Source organism: Orcinus orca, chromosome X (genome assembly GCF_937001465.1).
Source record: "Orcinus orca chromosome X, mOrcOrc1.1, whole genome shotgun sequence".
Lineage (NCBI taxonomy): Eukaryota > Metazoa > Chordata > Mammalia > Artiodactyla > Delphinidae > Orcinus > Orcinus orca.
This window is the reverse complement of record NC_064580.1, coordinates 97,513,312-97,533,380: the sequence shown is the minus strand read 5'-3', so window position 1 is coordinate 97,533,380 and position 20,069 is coordinate 97,513,312. Positions and strand designations below refer to the sequence as shown.

General features: G+C 36.3%; 1 protein-coding gene across 2 annotated transcripts in view; it reads left to right on the top strand.

The window, feature by feature from the left end:
• Nucleotides 1–20,069, top strand: part of DCX (doublecortin) — a 338,315-nt gene that overhangs the window by 28,425 nt on the left and 289,821 nt on the right. The window lies entirely within an intron of this gene.

Genomic DNA, 20,069 nt, shown 5'->3' with positions numbered 1-20,069 from the left:
ATAAGCCTGTGGCTTTGGCTTTCTGCTCATTGCTATTTCTTTCCTTTCTCTTTCTGATGAACAGAATTTTATCTGTTATATTAAAAAAAAAGCTTTATTGAGATATACTCCATATATCATACAATTCTCCAATGTAAATTTGCAATTCAGTGGCTTTTGTTATATCCACAAAGTTGCACAACCATCACTATAATTTCTGCTATATTTTTAATCAAAAATATAGATTTTATTCACCATTGTTAATGTGATTAGGCTCCTGGTATACTTGTGAACCCACTATCTTTACTGGAAACTGCTGATTTCTTTTTACTGAAAAATTTAGCTCTTTTTATAGCATTGGTATATCTAATGTAAGTTGAAAGTGTTTTCCTTAACATGTATACAGTCCTTACAATAGAATATTATTAGGCAATAAAAAATAATGTAGTACTGATACATGTTACAACATGGATGAATCTTGAAAACAGCATGCTAAATGAAAGAAGCCAGCCACAAAAAGCCGTGTATATAATTCCACTTATTTATGTGAAATGTCCAGATAGGCAAATCCATAGAAATAGAAAGTAGATTAGTGGTTGCCAGGAACTGGGGAGAGGTAAATGCGGAGTGACTGCTAACGGGTACAGGGTTTCTTCTGGGGGTGATGAAAATGTTCTAAAATTAGATTATGGTGATGATTGTACAGCTCTCTGAATAAATTAAAGAACACTGAATTGTATAATTTAAATGGGTGAATTTTATGCTATATAAATAAATTATATATGTGTGTGTATATATATATATATATATAATATCTCAATACAGCTGTTAAAAATTTATAGAGGTGGGCAGGAATTTCATTCTATCCGATTAAACACAGTGAAAACTAGTGATCCTAAAGGACAAATTTTAGAAAAGTTATAGCTATATTTAAACCTTAACCAAATTTTTTCAAAGAGGTTTTTGTTTGTTTCTCATATTTGTTTATTTAAAATTTTTAATATGAAAAAAAGTGTGATTACTGGTTAGTTGCATCAAACATTTAAGGAAGAAATAATATGAATTCTACAAAAAGTCTTCCAAAAAATGGAGGAGAGGGACTTCTTCCCAATTCATTCTATGAGGCCAGCATTACTCTGATACCAAAACCAGACAAAGACATTACAAAAAAAGGAAACTACTGACCAATATCCCTCACGAACCTGGAGGCAAAAATTTTAAACAAAACTTCAGCAAATTGAATCCAGCAATATATAAAAAGGGTAATACATCACAACAATGTTGGGCTTATCTCAGGAATACAGAGTTGATTTAACATTCAAAAGGAAGCAATGTAAGGCATCATACTAACAATTTAACACACACTCAAACATATTATGATTTCAATAGATTCAGAAAAGTCATTTGGCACAATTCAAGATACATTCCCTATTAAAACTCTCAGCAAAACAGGAATCAAAGGAAACTTTCTCAACCAGATGAAGAGCAACTATGAAAAACATATAGGTAGCATCATATTTAATGGTGAAGAACTAAATGGTTTCCCCCTAAGATCAAGAAGAATAAGACAAAAGTGTTCATTCTCATCACTTCTTTTCGACATTGTACTAGAGGTTCTGGCCAGTGCAATCAGGCAAAAAAGAAGGAAGGAAGGAGGGAGGGAGGGAGGGAAGGAAGGAAGGAAGGAAGGAAGGAAGGAAGGAAGGGGAAAGAGAGAGGGAGGGAGGGAGTAAGGAAGAAAGAAAAGGCATCCATTTTGGAAAGAAAAAAGTAAAACTGTCTTTATTTGTAGACAACATGAAAGTCTATGTAGAAAATCTGATGGAATCCACAAGAAAGCATGAGTTTATCAGGTTGCAGGCTACAACATCAATATTCAAAAAGCAACTGTAATTTTATATATTAGCAATGAACAATCAAGAATTGAAATTTAAAGAGCAATGCCATTTGTGATAGCACTTAGGGATCAAAAACACTTAACGATAGTACTTAGGGATAAATACTTAGGGATAAAGCTGACAAAAAATGTGCAACACTGAAAACTACAAAACACTGCTGAGATAAATTAAAAGACGTTTAATTGGGCTTTTCTGGTGGCGCAATGGTTGAAAGTCCGCCTGCCGATGCAGGGGACGCGGGTTCGTGCCCTGGTCCGGGAGGATCCCACATGCCGCGGAGCGGCTGGCCCGTGAGCCATGGCCGCTGAGCCTGCGCGTCTGGAGCCTGTGCTCTGCGGCGGGGGAGGCCACAGCAGTGAGAGGCCCACATACCGCAAAAAAAAACCAACAAAAAAAAAAAAAAAAAAAAAGACGTTTAATTAATAGACCTTGTGCATGGCTTGGAAGACTCAATATTGTTAAGAGGTCAGTTCTCCCAAAATTGCTCTATAGATTGATTCAATGCAATCTTAATTACAATCCCACTTTGCTTTTCTGAAGAAATTGACAAGTTGATTCTAAAATGCCTTTAAAAATGCAAAGGACCTAGAATAGACAAAATCGCTCTGAAAAAGAACAAAGTTGGGGACTAACACTATCTGATTTCAAGTCTTATTGTAAAGCTACAGTAATCAGGACAATGTGGTATTGGCGTCAAGCTAGACAAACAGATCAGTGGAACAGAATAGACAGTCCAAAAATAAACCCACATATATGAACAATTGATTTTTGACAAAAGTACAAAAGCAATTCTGTGGAGAAAGGATTTGTAAAAAATAAATGCTGCTGAGACAAGTGGTTTATCCATATGCAAAACGAACAAACAAACCAAAACCAAAAACACACCAAAAACCAAAAACTTCAATCTAAACTTCACACCATACACAAAATTTAACTCAAAATGGATCATGGATCTAAATGTAAGCCTAAAAGTATAAAGCTCTAGAAGAAAACATAGGAGAAAATTTCTGTGACCTTTGGTTAAGGAACGGTCTCTTAGATACAACACCAAAAGCACAACCCAGAAAAAAGGGATAAAAGACTTCATGGAAAATAAAAAACTTTTGCTCTTCAAAAGAGACTGTTAGGAGACTGAAATGACAAGAAAATATTTGCATAGCATATTTCTCATAAGAGACTTATATCCAGGATACAAAAAGAACACTCAAAACTTAATAATAAACAAACAACCCAATAAAAAAAGCAAAGGATTTGAGCAGACATTTCACCAAAGAAGATACATGGATCACAAATAATCACGTGAAAAGATGGTCAATGTCAGTAGTCATTAAAGGTATTGCAAATTAAAACCATAATGAATACCACTATGTACCTATTAAAAATGACATGTATTGGCAAGGATGTGAAGGAACTGAAATTCTCATAACCCTGATGGTGAAATGTAAAATGGTACAGCCACTTTGGAAATGAGTTTGGCAGTTCCTTTAAAAGTCAAATTCACAGATGCCATATGATCCAGCTCTTCCATCTCTAGGTATTTACCCAAGAAAAAATAAAGCATGTGTCCATACAAAGATTTGTACCTGAATGTTTATAACAACTTTATGTGTAGTACCCAAAAAAGTGGCAACAACCTAGATATTCATCAACAGGTGAATGGATAAACAAATCGCTATATGTCCACACCATGGAATACTACCCATTAATAAAATTGAACTATTGATACAACAGCATGAATGAATCTCAGAATAATTTTGCTAAGTGAAAGAAGCCAGCCCCAAAAGAGCACATACTCATGATTCCATTTATACAAATCTTAATAAGATACCAACGAATCTATATTGACAGAAAGCAGTTCAGTAGTTGCTTGAGAAAGGGGAGAGTAGAGAGGTGTAGGAGAGAGGGATTACCACGGGGCAGGAGAAAATGTTGGGGGTGATGGATATGTTCATCATCCTGATTGAGGGGATGGTTTCACATGTGTGTACATATATCAACATTTAACCAATTGTATGCTTTAAAGACGTACAGTTTATCTTATGTCATTTTTCTTCAATAAAGCCATTTCAAAAAACCTCATTGAACAAAAAAAGTGTTACTATCTTCACCATCCTTAATTGGCATCTTCAGTAATAAAAATTTTATTTTAAAATGATCTATTAATCACAAGACAAACTAATTTTTTTCTTCTTCCTTGGAATAGCTGAACATATAGAAGAATCAGTAAATTAGGAAACTTTAAACATAGAACCATAGGCCTTAAAGAATTTTAAGCTTGAATATTCCATGTGTTGATGATGATATTAATGCAGTTAAATTGAGCAAAACATTCCTAATCCTGAAAGCTTAAAATTAGGGTTCTTATCAGAATACACATACTTGATGTCAATGCAAATCCCCCACTCATTTATGAAGTTATTTTGACATATACCAATCTCCTTTTCCATTCAGTCATTTTATGTAGGCCCTCTTGGTGTGGGAAGGTTATAACTTTTTCTCTGAGGTGAAGGGAAGCTATTCCATGACAAGGTTTTCTACTAGCAAAGAAAAGAGTTGTGACAACAAATGGTAATTCAAGAAAATATGCCTTATTCAATAAATGAATATCAGATTAATAGGGCTCAATATGCATGTTTATCTTTGACTTTTTAACTTATTGATTCTAACATTCTCAAAGTTTAAAGTTTAGCATTTTAGTCATGATTCTACTTCAGGCTAATTATCTAGGCTACAGAGTTCATGACTGATCATCATATTCAATTATTGTATTATGCTAGTAGTGGCTATAATGCAGAAGAAACCAATCACACAGCCTTTGTGGTATTCAGTAGCTTACAAAGGGGGGCTTCCTAATTTCTTAGGCAGAGAATATTTATGAGCAGTTTGTTTCTGGGAGCCCTGAAATATGGTACTTTGGAAAGGTGAGGGTAAGTGGTCTCAAATTTAGATTTATGTTTTCCCATATATGTAAAGTTTATCTGAATGAATTACACATGTTTAAAATCCAGAAAATATGAGGTTGGAAGATAGTTGATGTAATACATACTTAGGAATTTATCAATACTTTTTCTCTTTTTGATTTTTATTTTTCCTTCCAGTTTTATTGAGATATTATTGCCATACAGCACTGTGTAAGTTTAAGGTGTACAGCATAATGATTTGACTTACATACATCATGAAATGATGACCACAGTAAGTTTAGTGAACATCCATCATCTCATATAGATACAAAATTAAACAAACAGAAAAAAAATTTTTTCCTTGTAATAAGAACTCTTAGAATTTACTCTGTTAATAACTTTCATATATAACATACAACAGTATTAATTATATTTATAATGTTGTACATTACATCCGTAGTACTTATTTATCTTATATCTGGAAGTTTGTACTTTTTGATTGTCTTCATCCAATTCCCGCTCCCCCTTCCCCCCTGCCTCTGGTAACTGCAAATCTCATCTATTTTTCTATGAGTTTATTTGTTTGTTTGTTTTTGAAGTATAATTGACCTACAACACTATGTTAGTTCCTGTCACACAACGTGGTGATTCGATATTTCCGTACATTTCAAAATGATCACCACAGTAAGTCTGGTTACCATTGTGATGTACTTTTTGTAGCCAGATATATTCACTGAAGTTTGTTCTTAAAGACCAGAAAACTTGGGCCAAGACAGAAGGAAAGGATTCCTTGCATATTTCCCCAATGACACTTTGTATGCTTTAAGCATAACATTTATGGGGGAATCTTACTTTGTTCTTAAATATAAACATCAAGTTATGTACTGATAAATCGAGCAAATTTCTATTTTTATCTGCATTCTAACTCAGGCAAAATCAAAGCTTTCTCTTCATTCAGATTTTTCAGAAAAATTTGGCTGTACAGACCTGTCCAGATTGTTGTGGGCTGAAGAGTTAATATAGATTGTCTTCTCTATAGATTTGATGTTGTCGAAGTAAAGGAGAAAGAGAAAACGAATACACTGGCAAAGGAATTTCGATCTTCTGGGATCAGCCAGGGAGGCAGCTGTCTCAAAATTATGGAAAAAGCAGCAGAGTTTTGGGGCCTGGGTTAATAGCAGCTCCCTTAATAAGCCAGTTCTATAGTTAGGTGTAGGGAGTTGTTTCTAGAAATGTAGTCTACAGTTTGTTCCTTCAGGTCTCACAGTGATTCTGAGGATCATCTAATATCCTTTAATAAACTCAGTTGAGTTTAATTATTAAACTAGCTAGAATGAAATCATTTATCTATTTCTAAGAATCCTTACCTATACAGTAATAGGTATCAGAATGGTGCTGCAAGTAACAGTATCTAAAATGTGTTATTGGCTGAATTGAGACAATGGGGAAATAAATATTAAAAATGCACCCATTTCAATCTGGAAGGCTTGTGACTGTGGTCAAGCTTTTGCTTGCTATTCCTTGGAGTATAAACCAAATATCAACCAAGGCTGTAGGATTAAGAAAAATGGTAGGAAATTTCAGAGGTTGCCATGTACTGGCTCCTTCTTGTGGTTTTTAAGAAAAGCTCCGTAAGAAAGTGATGCACTCAGGCTGCAGAAATGGAAAGAAAAATAAATGTCCTAAGAGGGGTGCTTTTAGCCTTTGGCCTGCAATTTAAGTTTACTGAGATTCCTGTAATTTGGAGCCTTGCAGGATAGAAAAAGCTAAAGGCTTCTGTACTCCAAAGGAAGGCATCGACAGTGGTGAGAACAAAGCTGCAGCCATAGCAGTAAATAAGATTGATGCTCTGCTGGACAAATTCTCTGATCAAATTAATAGTGTTTTCTTCTCAACAGAGCTTACTGTTTCACATGTCCTGAAGGTAGAGGCCATTAAGTTAAAGGAGAAGAGGAAAGTGGATAGAGTGCAAAGATAAGCAACTCAAAGCCCCAAATTCTCAGGCTTAAAAAGTTTTAGACCAGTGGTACTCCAAGTGTGGTCCACTGACTAGCTGTCAGTTAACGAATTTTTGGTACTGGTCTGAGAGGAGATAAGGAACTTCAAGTAGAATGTAAGTCAGCTTTGACCCTAAGATCACTGTTTAGTTCAGCTGACTTTTTTATGTCAAGACTTTCTCAGTGAAGGCAGCACTGTGTTAATTTACATTCTGTTGTGAGCACCGTACCTTGTCACAGTCTGGAACTTTGAGTAGAGCTAGTCTAGAAAAGATCCTTGGCCAAGGTTATTCACATATAGATTGATTAGAAATAAATATGCTAGAAATCTACTAAGTTTTGAGGAATATATTGCCAAAAAATATCCCAAACCTGACTGGAACAGTTTGTGCCTGTTAAACCCCACAACAATCCCCAAGGTCCTGAACCTGCACCAACAAGAAGCAAGCTGTCCAAAGCTATGTGGCTTCCAGAAAGGACATCCTCTACAAAGCCCAGCTCAGATGTAACCAGGAGGATAATGGAAAAGGAAGAACTATGAGAAACAGGATCAGGGAAAATGGAGGGCAATGGACAACGGAAATCCTCCCAGACAATTTCAAAGATTTCAAGGGCTGCCAGATGAGCTAACCAAGGAATTTATTCTCCTGCCGATTTTTTTCTACTTCACTATTCCTGTTTAGAATGACAATAATTGTTAGGATTTAGAGTTTTGCGTTCTCCTTTTTCTGATGGGAATTTTTGCTTTGGTATCCTCTGCCACATTCAAACCTCATGAAGAGGACTTCACATCACCCCAAATTCTGAGTTTGTTACTGGATCTAGTAATTAGATGGGAATTCTGCCTCTCTTGCGAGGAGGGTGAGTGTGTTTCCTCACACTAGTGGGAAGAAGGGTGTGCGTAGATGTTTGGAAGTTAGAGGAGTGTACTAGAGCAGAGAATACAAGTTCTGTACCCAATATCCATTTCCCTGTCTTTTTTCTTTTTTAAATAACGGAGCCCCAACTTTTGGGAAGCATTTCCCAACCTTCCTGGAAGATAGGCATGACTGTATTTCACACTTCTGGTCAAAGGTATGAAGGAGAAACTGTTGGTTACAACTTCTGAGGATGTTTCTTAAAGTGGTGGGTGAGCTGACAATACAGCCATACCCTAAGGATGGTGGTGAGCCATGCCAGTCCTGGGCTGCCCACCTCTGGACTTCTTCATGAGAAAAAATAAACCCCCAATTTGTTTGAGCCACTGTTTTCCACTTTCTGTAACTACCAGGCAAATGTAAATTTTAATTGGTACACTAGAAGAGATGTAACTGTGTTCTCTATTTACTTAATGAATCCTAATGATCTATGTTCACTATTTACTTAGTGAAGTAGATAGAAATCCAGGTCTGTCTATTGAAAATTATATTGTTTGAATCAATTCAATAAGATTTTTACTCAGAGCCTATTGTGTGCTTGGCACTGATGTTTATTGAGAGTAATCTTTACTGACTATACCACAATTCTTACATTATAATTCCTCTTTTCAGTACAGTTTTTAAGGTCTACACTGGAATTCATCTCCTTTCCTGTTCTTCCCACTGGGTTGAATCTTGGAGGAAATTTTATGGCTACAGACTGAAAACTTGCCAGTTTGACACCTTGTACTCTGCATTTTTATACCTAAAAATTGAGGACTTCACACCCACAGGGCAACATATTATATTTAACTTGCATCATATATAGTCCTAAACTCACCTGAAAATAGTGTTATCCATTATGAATGAGATTTATTTCATAACTTGTCCACATTCATTTGCTGTCATAGATATTAACTGGTTGCCTACTCAGCCTCCATTTCCCTCTTCTTTCCCAAGGGACCCACATTTCTGACCAGGTAGCTGCCCCTCTTCCATGCAGCTAATATATACATACACAAATTCACACATGTGCACACGTTGATGCTTTCCATTGTGTATGAATGAATGTCTATGAAATGATTTCTCCATACAACTAAAAGGCTCTTAAAGATAGTAAATAAAGAGGCTGCATATGGGAGAGAGTTTGTGTGGAAAACAGATGAATAACAGTGATAAGAAACATTGCTGGTGGGTGATAGTTTACCTTCCCCCAAATGATAATTATCTGGTGTTGACTCCTCTTGAGACCAGAGCCATACAAAAGGGCAGTTCCCAAGAACTGTACTTACCGGGACTGATGGTGGCAGTCAGTTAATGAGAAAGGATCCTGAGGTCTAGCCAGAAAGGTTAGATACTGGCTAATTATTCTGAGCAACTTGAAGCGGGAGAGAGGTGGAGAACAGGGGTCCAGGAGACAAAGTGGGCCAGATGCTAAAGAAACAGTAACACCAAGGAACCAAAGAAATGAGAGGAACTAGAGTTAGCAAGAGGCTACAAATATCAAGATGAGCATCAGACAGCAGAACTATCTGGAATGGAGTTTGATGTGTGGGGAATAGGGTAGTTCAGGAATGCATCTTGAAGAAGTGGGAGTGTAGTTTCAACCCCCTTTTATGAATGTTTTGGTTGCTTCCACCAACAGGGGTGAGTCTTAAAGGAACAGGCTACAACCAAATAGTATTTTATTGAAAATGAGTATCATGGCAGAATGGATTACCTACACTTTGTTTTTAACTCCATGACCTTATCATATAGGGTTGGGGTTAGGTTATGGTAGATCAAAACTTGAAATTCTCTGCACAGTTCATGCTCTTATGCAGAATGCTCTGGGAAACTCTGAAGAAGCTTTAAACTACCTCTCACAAAGTTCCAGTGGCTTTCATTTCTGTTTTGTAAGCTTCTCAAGATTTAAAAAAGTTAAAATAGTTTATTGCAACACCAACTAATGGTGATTATTCTATAGACAATACCATTTCAGGTGCCTTACAGATCAAGTCTTTCAAAATGAAGAGTAAGGTAACTTCAATTACAGTTTAAGGCAGCTTAATGAGAAGTTAGTAGTGAGTACTTGTGCTTCAGCCACCTGCCACTTGGGTAGCTACAATTGGGAACAAAGGGAAATAAAATGGAATTATAAAAAGACTCCTACCTTTCCCATTATTGGATATTCTTAAAACTACTACCTGTCAACCTCTAATACACATTTTTAATAATGTGTATTTTTGTCTTTCTCTTAATAGAGAATTAACTGGTGTTAATAATAATACTAAAAATAATAGCAGCAAATACTTATATACAACAAATATCATTTTTCTTAATCCTCAAAACTATTAATATCCCTATTTTACAGATGAAGAAACTGAGTGTCAGAGAGGTTAAGACTCTTGACCAGAGTCATGGCTAATAACCCGTGGATCTGAGATTATGAACTCAGGCAGACAGGTTCCAATGTACAGGCTGTTAACCACACTTCTAACAGGGAAATAAGTCAGAAGACATTCATGATGAAGAAAAGCAAAAAGAACATTTGATAAAATAATGGTCTAAAGTCTGGAAAAGATTTAGACTATAACATATAGTTCAGATGAAGCTTAGCACAATGGCATTTTGTACAGAGCTAGAACAAAAAATCTTAAAATTTGTATGGAAACACAAAAGACCCCAAATAGCCAAAGCAATCTTGAGAAAGAAAACTGGAGCTGGAGGAATTAGTCCCCCTGACTTCAGACTATACTACAAAGCTACAATAATCAAGACAGTATGGTACTGGCACAAAAACAGAAATATAGATCAATGAAACAGGATAGAAAGCCCAGAGATAAACCCACACACCTATGGTCTTACCGTTATTTGAATTGTGTATTAAAACGCTTTATTATATTTGTTTAATTTAACAAATAATTATTGAGCACCTACTAGTGCTAGAAACTGTTGTTCACACTGGGAATACAGTGATTAAAAATCAAGTCCATTTGGTTGTGCCAAAGAGATTAAGATTACTTTTAGGGTAAAGACTGTCATAGGTGTTTTATAATTGCATTCAATGATGCTTAGCACGTGGTAGTCCTCAGTTAATTGTTTTGACTCAGTTTTGGCTTTCTGTATAGACATCCTAAAATTCGTACAGAATCTCAAAGGACCCCAAATAGCCAAAATAATCTTGAGAAAGAAAAACAAAAGCTGAAGGCCTCACACTTTCTGCTTTTGAAACATATTACAAAGCTACAGTAATCAAAGCAGTATGGTACTGGCATAAAGACAGAAATATCAACCAATAGAACAGAATAGAGTGCTCACCCTCACATATATGGTCAAATGAACTATGATAAGGGTGCCAAAATACACAGTGGGAAAAGAATAGTCTCTTCAACAAATGGTGCTGGGAAAACTGCAAAGGAATGACGTTGGATCCTTACCTTACACCATATACAAAAATTAATGCAAAAAGGATTAAAGACCTAAATGTGAGACCTGAAACTATAAAACTCGTATAAGAAAACATAGTGGAAATTTTCATGACATTGGACTTGGCAGTAATTTCTTGGATATAACACCAAAAACACAGGAAGCAAAAACAAAATAGACAAATGGGACTAAGTAAAATTTTAGAACATCTGTGCAGCAAGGGAAACAATCAAGAGAGTGAAAAGGCAACCTATCAATTGGAGAAAATATTTGCAAGCCATGTATCTAATAAGGGGTTAATATCTAAGGTATATAAAGAATTCCCACAACTCAATAACAAGAACAACAACAAATAACCCAATTTTTTAAATGAGCAAAGGATTTGAATAAACATCTCTCCAAAGAAGATATACAAATGGACAACAAACATATGAAAAGATGCACAACTTCACTAATCATCAGGGAAATACAAATCAAAACCACAATGAGATATTATCTCATACCCCTAAAGATGGCTGTTATCAAAAATAAAAATAAACAGAAAATAACAAGTGTTGGTGAGGATGTGGAAAAATTGGAACCCTTCTGCTCTGTTGGTAGGTATGTAAAATGGTGCAGCCACTACGGAAAACAGTATGGAAGTTCCTCAAAAAAATAAAAACAAAATTACCACATGATCCAGCAATTCCACTTCTGGGTATATATCCAAAAGAATTGAAAATTGGATCTCAAAATGATATTGATTGTACAGCTATGATCATTGCATTATTCACAGTAGTCAAAAATGAAAGCAGCCTAAATGTCCATCAAAGGATGGATGGATAAAAAAAAAGCAGTATATACATACAATGGAATATTATTCAGCCTTAAAAAAGAAGAAACTCTTGTCACATACTGCAACACAGATGAACCTTGAGAACATTATGCTCAGTAAAACAAACCAGTCACAAAAAGACAAAAACTGCATGATTCCTCTGTGATATAAGGTATCTACAGTAGTCAAGTTCATGGAAACAGAAAGTACAGTGGTGGTTACCAGAGACTGGGTGGGTTGGGGAAATGGGGAGTTGTTTAATAGGTGTAGAGTTTTGGTTTGGCAAGATGAAAAAGTTCTAGAGATCTGTTGCACAACAATATGCACATAGTTAATACTAGTGCACTGTTTACTTAAAAATGGTTAAGACAGTAAATATTGTTACATGGTTTTTTTGTTTGTTTGTTTGGGGTACGTGGGCCTCTCACTGTTGTGGCCTCTCCTGTTGCGGAGCACAGGCTCCGGATGCGCAGGCTCAGCGGCCATGGCTCACGGGCCCAGCCGCTCTGCGGCATGTGGGATCTTCCCAGACCGGGGCACGAACCCGTGTCCCCTGCATCGGCAGGTGGACTTTCAACCACTGTGCCACCAAGGAAGCCCTGTTACGTGTTTTTTATAGCAACACTTTTTATTTAATTTTTTAAAAATTTTTAATGTTTTTATACAATTTTAAAAGATTACTTTCCATTTACAGTTATTACAAAATATTGTCTGCACTCCCCATGTGGTACAATGCATCCTTGAGCCTATCTTGTACCGAATAGGTTGTATCTCCCACTCCCCACCCTTACATTGCCCCTCCCACTAGTAACCAGTAGTTTGTTCTCTATATGTGTGTCTGCTTCTTGTTATATTCACTAGTTTGTTGTATTTTTCACATTCTACATATAAGTGATATCATATAGTATTTGTCTTTCTCTGTCTGACTTATTTCACTTAGCAAGATGCCCTCCAAGTCCAGCCATGTTTCTGCAAATGGCAAAATTTTGTTTTTCTTTATGGCTGAGTGGTATTCCATTGTGTGTGTATGTGTGTGTTCGTGTGTGTGTGTTCGTGTGTGTGTGTGTGTGTGTGTGTGTGTACCACATCTGCTTTATCCATTCATCTGTTGATGCATATTTAGGTTGCTTCCATATCTTGGCAATTGTAAATAATGCTGTTATGAGCATTGGGGTGCATGTATCTTTTCAAATTAATGTTTTTGTTTTTTTCAAATATATACCCAGGAGTGGAATTGCTGGGTCATATGGTAGTTCTATTTTTAGGTTTTTGAGAAACCTCCACAGTTTTCCACTAGAACAAATAATTTTAAAACTTATATGGAAACATAAAAGACCCCAAATATCCAAAACAATCTTGAGACAGAAGAACAGACCTGGAGGAATCACACTCCCTGACTTCAGACTATACTGCAAAGCTACAGTAATCAAAACAGTGTGGTACTGGCACAAAAACAGACTTATAGATCAATGGAACAGAACAGAGAGCCCAGAAATAAACCCACACACTCATGGTCAATTAACTATGAAAAGGAGGCAAGAATATACAATGGAGAAAAGACAGTTTCTTCAGTAAGTGGTGCTGGGAAAACTGGACAGCTACATGTAAATAATTAAAATAGAACATTCTTTAACAGCATATACAAAAGTAAACTCCAAATGGATTAAAGACCTAAATGTATGTCTGGGTACTATAAAAGTCCTAGAGGGAAACATAGGCAGAACACTCTTTGACATAAATCGCAGCAATATTTTTTTGGATCTGTCTCCTAAAGTAAAGGAAATAAAAGCAAAAATAAGCAAATGGGACCTAATTAAACTTAAAAGCTTTTGCACAGCCAAGGAAACCATCAACAAAATGAAGAGACAACCTACTGAATGGGAGAAAACATTTGCAAATGATATGACCAATAAAGGGATTAGTATCCAGCACATATAAACAGCTCATACAACTCAACATCAAAAGAACAAACAACCTGATTTAAAAATGGGCAGAAGAGCTGAAAAGACATTTTTCCAAAGAGGAAATGCAGGTGGCAACAGGCACATGAAAAAGATGCTCAACATATCTAATCATCAGGGAAATGCAAATCAAAACCACAATGAGATATCACCTCACACCTGTCAGAAAGGCTATCATCAAAAAGAACACAAAAAACAAATGTTGGTGAGGATGTGGAGAAAAAGGAACACTTGTACACTGTTGGTGGGATTGTAAATTGATGTAGCCACTATGTTATGTGCTTTTTACCACAATGGGACATGTTGATTGTGACCTACTGATCTGATTTTATGACTTGCTAATGGATCACAACCTGATTTTGAAAAATCCAGCTTGGATTAATTAAGATTAAACATCTGTGATATGACCTACGTTGGGATATAAGCCTGTCTTATACTTGATCGAAACCAGGGCTCTGTTAGCAAGCAAAAAGTAAGGAGGAGGTGGAATATTATTTGGCAAAAAAGGAATGAAGCGTTGATACATACTACAACATGGGTGAACCTTGAAAACATTATGCTAAGTGTAAGAAGTCAGTCACAAAGGACCACATATTGTATTATTCTATATGAAATGTCCAGAACAGGCAAATCCATAGAGACATAAAGTAGATTAGTGGTTGCCTAGGGCTGGGATAAGGAGTTGGGGGAAATGGGGAGTGACTGCCAATGGGTACAGGGTTTCTCTGGGGGAGGACAAACATGTTCCGAAATTAGATTGTGTTGATGGTTGCACAACTCTCTAAATATACCAAAGAACATTGAATTGTACACTTTAAATGGCTAAACTTTATGGTATGTGGAATCTGGAGTCTCTTCCTGTGAATACTATGGTTCTACTACTAAGCCATGTTTGAACTCAGTCTTTTTATTTAATTAATTAATTTATTTATTTTTGGCTGCACAGCACGGCTTGCAGGATCTTAGTTCCCTGACCAGGGATCGAACCTGTGACCTCTGCAGTGGAAGTGTGGAGGCCTAACCACTGGACCACCAGGGAATTCCCTGAACTCAATCTTTTTAGTTAGCTCTTTGCTGATTTTGTCATACTTGTTTGTCTTTCCCCCATCAGATTATGAGTTTCTTGAGTCAGAGTGTTATTTCCAGGAGTGACATTATATTAGGAAATTAATCTGGGGAGAGGGAGGCATCACCAAGATTTGACTATTGTCACTTAATCAGCTGTGTGACCCTAAGTGCTCTGAAGCTTGGTTTTTTAATCTGTAAAATGTGGATCAATCTATTTCAGGGTGGTGGTGTAAGAATTAAATGGTATGAAGTTATATGAAGTATCTAGCATGGTACCTGGTACATGGTAGATTGTCAATAAACAGTTTCTTTCACCTGTCTTTCTGTGGTCCTCTGTTCTTTTGGCCCAGTTCAGGTGAAATGGTCTATTTGCCCTAATTCTGCTCATTCTGTAAGTCCAAAGGCACTACTAACTTTAAAACTTACAGGAATCTTACCAGGCTTCTATTTTTTACTTCCCATATGGTCCCTACTATTTCTTTAATTTTATTCACTTTTATCCCTTCCTTATGTATCTTGGGAGCCCAAGATAGGCTGCCCCAAAATGTGCTTCAATAGCATATTGATTATTTTGAATTAAAGTTACTTAAACGACCAACTCAAGAGGGACACTGACTGTCCTTTCTGTCTCCCTGAAAGCAGGAAATAAATCTCTCATGTGAAAGGTGCATTCCCTGCATCTGGGGGTAGAAAGCTACCCTTATCATCAGAGATAGGGAATTCAGACTGAGAAGCCTATATAAACAAATCTGGTTACTTCTTTAAATTTACTACCCCAAACCCAGATTCTGTTTAGATTCTTCACTATTTGAGCACCCAAAATCTAAGTTTCTTTGTCCTGTCAATTCCTCACAAATTTATTGTTTCTGTGTCTAAAAAGTATAAAAGGCTGCCTGATTTAGCCACTTCTTAGGTCCATTTCTATGAGACCTTCATGTACATGAATTGAAATTTGTTTCTTTTTCTCCTGTTACTCTGCCTTATGTTAATTTTATTATTTGTCCCACCACAAGAACTCAAGAGGGGTAGCGGGGGAAAATTTCCCCTCCCGGACTATATGCAAAGATCTCTATTGATTGTGTAATTTCCTCCAAGTCTTAGTGGGTAGTGTATACGATGACAATTTTACACTAACAAACAATGACACTTACATAAAGCATTTCAAAACATTTCACAAAAGATTTCCTGACTACTATGAAAAAAGGGGATTTATGTATTACAAATACAGTGGAAAAGAGCTATTACTCAGAAGCTACTGCTGAAAATGAGAAAAGTGTAGTTATGGATTTAAACTTAATTGTTAAGGTACAGAGTTACCCATCATGTGCCCTTCTTTTTTTCCTTTTTTTTAATAGATCTTAATTGGAGCGTAACTGCTTCACAATACTGTGTTAGTTTCTGTTGTACAACAAAGTGAATCATCCACATGCATACATATGTTCCCATATCCCATCCCTCTTCAGCCTCCCTCCCATCCTCCCTATCCCACCCTTCTAGGTCATCACAAAGCACCGAGTTGATCTCCCTGTGCTATGCGGCTGCTTCCCTCTACCTAGCTATTTTACATTCAGTAGTGTATACATGTCAATGCTACTCTCACTTGGCCCCAGCTTCCCCCTCCCACCCCATGTCCTCAAGTCCATTCTCTATGTCTGTGTCTTTATTCCTGTCCTGCAACTAGATTCATCAGTACCATTTTTTTTTGGATTTGCATATGCATTAGCATGCAGTATTTGTTTTTCTCTTTCTGACTTACTTCACTCTGTATGACAGATTTTAGGTCCATTCACCTCACTACAAATAACTCAATTTCATTTCTTTTTGTAGCTGAGTAATATTCCATTGTATATATGTGCCACACCTTCTTTATCCATTCATCTGTCAGTGGACACTTACATTGTTTCCATGTCCTGGCTATTGTAAATAGTGCTGCAATGAACATTGTGGTACATGTCTCTTTTTGAATTATGGTTTTCTCAGGGTATATGCCCAGCAGTGGGATTGCTGGGTCATATGGTAGTTCTATTTGTAGTTTTTTAAGGAACCTCCATACTGTTTTCCATAGTGGTTGTATCAATTTACATTCCCACCAACAGTGCAAGAGGGGTTCCCTTTTCACCACACCCTTTCAAGCATTTATTGCTTCTAGATTCTTTGATAATGGCCATTCTGACTGGTGTGAGGTGATGCCTCATTGTAGTTTTGATTTGCATTTCTGTAATAATTAGTGATGTTGAGCATCTTTTCATGTGCCTCTTGGCCATCTGTATATCTTCCTTGATGAAATGTCTATTCAAGTCTTCTGCCCACTTTTTAACTGGGTTGTTTGTTTTTTTGATATTGAGCTCCATGAGCTGTTTGTATATTTTGGAGATTAATCTTTGGCTGTTGTTTCATTTGCAAATATTTTCTCCCATTCTGAGGGTTGTCTTTTTGTCTTGTTTATAGTTTCCTTTGCTGTGCAAAAGCTTTTAAGTCCCATTTGTTTATTTTTGTTTTTATTTCTGTTACTCTAGGAGGTGGGTAAAAAAGATCTTGCTGTGGTTTATGTCAAAGAGTGTTTTTCCTATGTTTTCCTCTAAGAGTTTTATAGTGTCTGGTCTTACATTTAAGTCTTTAATCCATTTGGAGTTTATTTTTGTGTATGGTGTTAGATAGTCTTCTGATTTTATTGTTTTACATGTAACTGTCCACTTTTCCCAGAACCACTTATTGAAGAGGCTGTCTTTTCTCCATTGTATGTTCTTGCCTCCTTTGTCGTAAATTAGGTGCTCCTATGTGCGTGGGTTTATCTCTGGGCATTCTATCCTGTACCATTGATCTGTATTTCTATTTTTGTGCCAATATCATACTGTCTTGATTACTGTAGCTTTGTGGTGTAGTTTGAAGTCAGGGAGCCTGATTCCTCCAACTCCGTTTTTCTTTCTAAGATTGCTTTGGCTAATTGGGGTCTTTTGTGTTTCCATACGAATTGTAAAATTTTTGGTTCTAATTCTGTGAAGGATGCCATTCGTAGTTTGATACGGATTGTATTGAAACTGTAGATTGCTTTGGGTAATATATTCATTTTCACAATATTGATTCTTCCAATCCAAGAACATGGTATGTTTCTCCATCTGTTTATGTCATCTTTGATTTCTTTCATCAGTGTTTTATAGTTTCCTGAGTACAAGTCTTTCGCCTCCTTAGGCAGGTTTATTCCTAGGTATTTCATTCTTTTTGTTGCAATGGTAAATGGGAGTGTTTCCTTAATTTCTCTTTCTGATTTTTCGTTGTTGCTGTATAGGAATGCCAGAGATTTCTGTGCACTAATTTTGTATCCTTCAACCTTACCAAATTCATTGATTAGTTCTAGTAGTTTTCTGGTGGCATCTTTAGGATTTTCTATGTATAGTATCATGTCATCAACGAACAGTGACAGTTTTACTTCTTCTTTTCCAATTTGGATTCCTTTCCTTTTATTTCTTTCTTTTCTCTGATTGCTGTGGCTAGGACTCCCAAAACTATGTTGAATAAGAGTGGTGAGAGTGGACATCCTTGTCCTGTTCCTGATCTTAGTGGAAGTGCTTTCAGTTTTTCACCATTGAGTGTGATGCTTGCTGTGGGTTTGTCATATATGGCCTTTATTATGTTGAGGTAGTTTCTGTCTATGCCCATTTTCTGGAGAGTTTTTATCATAAATGGGTGTTGAATGTTGTCAAAAGCTTTTTCTGCATCTATTGAGATGGCCATATGGTTTTTATTCCTTAATTTGTTAGTGTGGTGTATCACATTGATTGATTTATGTATATTGAAGAATCCTTGCATCCCTGGGGTAAATCCCACTTGATCTTGGTGTATGATCCTTTTAATGTGCTGTGCTGTTGGATTCTGTTTGCTAGTATTTTGTTGAGGATTTTTGCATCCATGTTCATCAGTGATATTGGTCTATAATTTTCCTTTTTGTGTGATATCTTTTTCTGGTTTTGGTATCAGGGTGATGGTGGCTTCACAGAATGAATTTGGGAGTGTTTCTCCGTCTGCAATTTTTTGGAAGAGTTTGAGAAGGATCGGTGTTAGCTCTTCTCTAAATGTTTGATAGAATTCACCTGTGAAGCCATCTGGTCCTGGACTTTTGTTTGTTGGAAGATTTTTTATTACGGTTTCAATTTCATTACTTGTGATAGGTCTGTTTATATTTTCTAATTCTTCCTGGTTCAGTCTTGGAAAATTGTACCTTTCCAAGAATTTGTCCATTTCTTTGTGGTTGTCCATTTTATTGGCATACAGTTGTTTGCAGTAGTCTCTTATAATCCTCTGTATTTCTGCAGTGTCAGTTGTGACTTCTCCTTTTTCATTTCTAATTCTATTGATTTGCATTCTTTCCCTTTTTTTCTTGATGAGTCTGGTTAAGGGTTTGTCAATTTTGTTTATCTTCTCAAAGAACCAGTTTTTAGTTTTATTGATCTTTGCTATTGTTTTCTTCATTTCTATTTCATTTATTTCTGCTCTGATCTTTTTGATTTCTTTCCTTCTACTGACTTTGGGTTTTCTTTGTTCTTGCTCTAATTGTTTTAAGTGTAGGGTTAGATTGTTTGAGATTTTTCTTGTTTCTTGAGGTGAGATTGAATTGTTATAAACTTCCCTCTTAGAACTGCTTTTGCTGCATCCCATAGGTTTTGGGTCGTTGTGTTTTTGTTGTCATTTGTTTCTATGTATTTTTTTATTTCTTCTTTGATTTCTTCAGTGATCTCTTGGTTATTTAGTAGCACACGGTTTAGCCTCCATGTATTTGTGTTTTTTACAGTTTTTTTTCCTGTAATTGATTTCCAATCTCATATCATTGTGGTCAGAAAAGATGCTTGATATGATTTCAATTTTCCGAGGCTTGATTTGTGACCCAAGATGTGATCTATCCTGAAGAATGTTCTGTGTGCACTTGAGAAGATAGTGTATTCTGCCACTTTTGGGTGGGATGTTTTATAAATCTCAATTAAATCTATCTGGTCTATTGTGTCATTTAAAACTTGTGTTGCCTCATTTATTTTCTGTTTGGATGGTCTGTCCATTGGTGTAAGTGGGGTGTTAAAAGTTCCCTACTATTATTGTGTTACTGTCAATTTCTCCTTTCATGGTTGTTAGCATTTGCCTTATGTATTGAGGTGCCCC